Raw genomic sequence first — 3,298 nt, 5'->3', positions numbered from 1 at the left:
GTAGTATAACTTCAGAGCAGGTTTTGTGATGCCTCCTGCTTCACTTTTCTTCTTAGTATTGCTTTGGCTATTCTGGGTCTCTTATTCTTCCAAATGAATTTAATTTTTTTTCTAGTTCTGTGAAGAATGTCATTGGCTTTTTGATGGGGATTGCACCAAATCTGTAGATTGTTTTTGGCAGTGTGGCCAACTGGACAATATTGATTCTGTCTATCCAAGAACAAGGGATGTCTTTCCATCTTCTAAGGTCTTCTTCAATTTCTTTCTTCAGTATTCTATAATTTTTATTATAGGGGTCTTTGACTTCCTTGGTTAGATTAATTCCCAAGTATTTATTTATTTATTTATTTTGAGACTATTGTGAATGGGATGGTTTGCATTCTGTTTGGAGGTTGAAGGAAAGAACTTTTTTGCTTTTAGAGGCTGCCTGCATTTCTTGGCTTGTGGCCCCTTCTTCCACCTTCAAAGCCAGCAGCATAACATCTGTCCATCATTCTCAACTCTGCCCACACTGTTCTGCTCCCTCTTTTACATCTAGGGACCCTCGGGATTATATTGGGTCACCCAGAAAACCTCCATTTCAAACCCTTAGCTCAATCCTGTCTGCATGCAAGGCACCATATTTACAAGCTCTGGGGATTAGGATGTTGATGTTTTGGGGTGCATGATTCTGTCCATCACAGTGTCTAGAATGGACATCAGGGTCAGGGGACTGAATTCCGATCTTAGTGCTACCAATGAGGAACTCTAGGTGCCTTGGAACACTTCTTAGCCTCTCTGGGCCATTGTTCCCTCCTGGTGACTGTGTAGACTTTGCTAGGACACTCTGTTTGAGAAAGAGCCTACACACAGTGAGATGTGGCTCCTGCTAATTAAAACCCGGATGGTTTTACACTCCTGCCAACGACACCATAGTGTTTATTTAAGGCCCCTTCTGAACATGTCATTAGTCCTTCTAATGCTATTCTGCAGGCCCTCGGCCGATTTCTCCTCATCATCCTGCATTTACTTACACCTTGCCTACAGAGCGTGCAAGTTTTCAATTTCTCATTTTAAATAGGGGGCTCTGGTTCGGCAGCGTGGCTGATGCATTAAATACCCACAGCCAAATTGCTTAACGCCCAGGTTTTTTATCCCCTTCAAATTAAAGCTTTTAAAACACCCAGACTCCGTGCTGGCTGAATGACACAGGCTTTCTGCCGGCTCCGGGGGGCAGGCGATACTGGCTCCTGTCAAGTTCTAAATCTGGATGCTTTTTTATAGTGGAACAACTAAAAGGAATTGCTGCCTTACAATATATAACTACTACTTATTATAGATTGATCCATTTTGCAGTAGGGAGGTGGAAGGCAGAGAGCTGCAGGAAGAACAGAACCAGTCTCAGGCCTGAGAGCAAGTAACCTTCTAATTGCCTTCTCCATGACAGCATCATAAGCCTCTTTATGGCGGCTTTATTTCACAGTGACCTGCCACACGGCTGTAATTTTCCCGGTGTCACTCATGAAGGTTTAAAAAATGATTGGTTTTATGGCTTTTATTTGGGAATTTGTCAAGGTTTCACATTCGTGGGAGCCTTGAAGCAGTGGCTAATAGTCCATAATTTGGTGTTTAAGGGGATATCGGTGGGTAACCTGCTTGGGCCCACAGGTGCCCAGAGTGATCTCATCCTTATGCCCTGCGGGGGGATCTCCACCCTATCTTCCACACCACAGTAAACCTTTGCTCTCAGGAGCCTGCCTTCCAGGCCTCCTGGCCTCCTGAGGAGGGAAAGAAGGCTTTCGAGTACCACGATCAGGTTGATGTGCGAACCTAATTCCCATGAAGTGTACTTCAGGTGTTAGTCAACCTGGACTCGGGCCCGTGTGCCCTGGCCATGGGGATGGACATGCCCCCTTGTGACTCACAGTCTGGAAATGAAAAGCACTGGATCCCGAGCCTCCTCTGTCTCTCCTTAGGATCTCGAAGCCCCTAACAGATGTTTTTAAAAGCCTCAATTTTAAGGACTGCCTTGGCCTCCTGCCACTGTGTGTCCTGGGAGGTTTGATGGGAATCAGTGCCTCTCAACCTCTCCTCCTACGGGGAACAGCTGGTCTCCTGGTGCAGTTGCTGGAACGTACGGGCCGGCGATGTTGTACACACACACACACACACACATACACACCATCCCTGGCTCCCTGTCCCTTGCCTGGACTGGCCTTGGTCCTGCATTCCTGCTGGTGGCTGTTATAGCCAGTGTCCCTCTCCGTGGGCTTCTGCACAGCCGGGGCTGATCCGAGCAGCGGGTGGTTTCTCTGCAGTGACCTGTGCCTGCTGGAGATGGATGGTGGCGTTTGCTTTCATCGTGTGTCCACACTGCCTCATGAGCTCACTCGTGGCTGTCACAGGAAGAGCAGAATGCTTCCCAGAATAAGCCTCGGGTATTATCTTTGAACATATGTTCTTGATTAAATGAGAAGAGGAAAGACTCTTCGTTTTTCCCATTTGGAGGTTAAAGTGGAGGGTTTGTCTAAAAACAGATTGCAGTAAATTGTGGGTTTATTTGAACAGTATGTCAACATTATTTACTCATGGAAAAAAAAAATCTCAAATTGATAGGTTTCTTTTAATTACCTCATCCAGAAAGCTGCTCTCAACAAACAGCAAATATTTCAGAAGCCATTTGGAAAAGTCTGGAAATGCCGAATTACTGGAAACCTGCCGAGAATAATACCTTTGAAATATTTCCGTAGTTCTGAGTATGAGAGAACCTGGTCAGGAAACAGCTCACCTTGCAGCAAACTGGGCACTGCCTCCCCGACTCCCCAGGCCTCCTCACAAAAGCTGGCTGGCAAGATCCTTGCCTAACACCGGTCTGGCCACCCTGGGAAACGGTCTTTCTCCCGAGCTAGACCTGAGCGTCCACCACTCAGTCCAGAGCGACGATGTTTAACCCCACAGCACTAAGATCTCGCTCTTGAGTCTGTCCGGACACACACAAGCAGTAATGGAGAGAGTTCTAGGTAGACCCAGGGAGGTCATCTAGCAAATCCAGTCCAAAGCACATGTGACCAGACAATGTGTTGTGACTTCATGGCTGGGTGTCACTAGATGAAATGATCTCAGGGCCCAAATCTTCTGGGAGGAGAAACGCTGCAGAGGAGAAATGGACTCTAAGCTCTTATGGAAGCCAGGGGCCCTCACGTGCCCGTAGGCTCCCGGCCTTTGTGGCCTCCTTTTCAAGACCACTTTTGATATTTGCTCTGTGTGTATGTGTGTGGGGGTGGGGTGGGGTGCTAGAGGGGTGATGGTGTGCTGGCAG

The sequence above is a fragment of the Marmota monax genome, unplaced genomic scaffold, assembly GCF_021218885.2.
Source record: "Marmota monax isolate L192 unplaced genomic scaffold, Marmota_monax_Labrador192_F-V1.1 WCK01_AAM20220418_F8-fsc00039, whole genome shotgun sequence".
NCBI classification, from domain to species: domain Eukaryota; kingdom Metazoa; phylum Chordata; class Mammalia; order Rodentia; family Sciuridae; genus Marmota; species Marmota monax.
The sequence above is the reverse complement of the archived record's forward strand: the minus strand, read 5'-3'. Positions refer to the sequence as shown.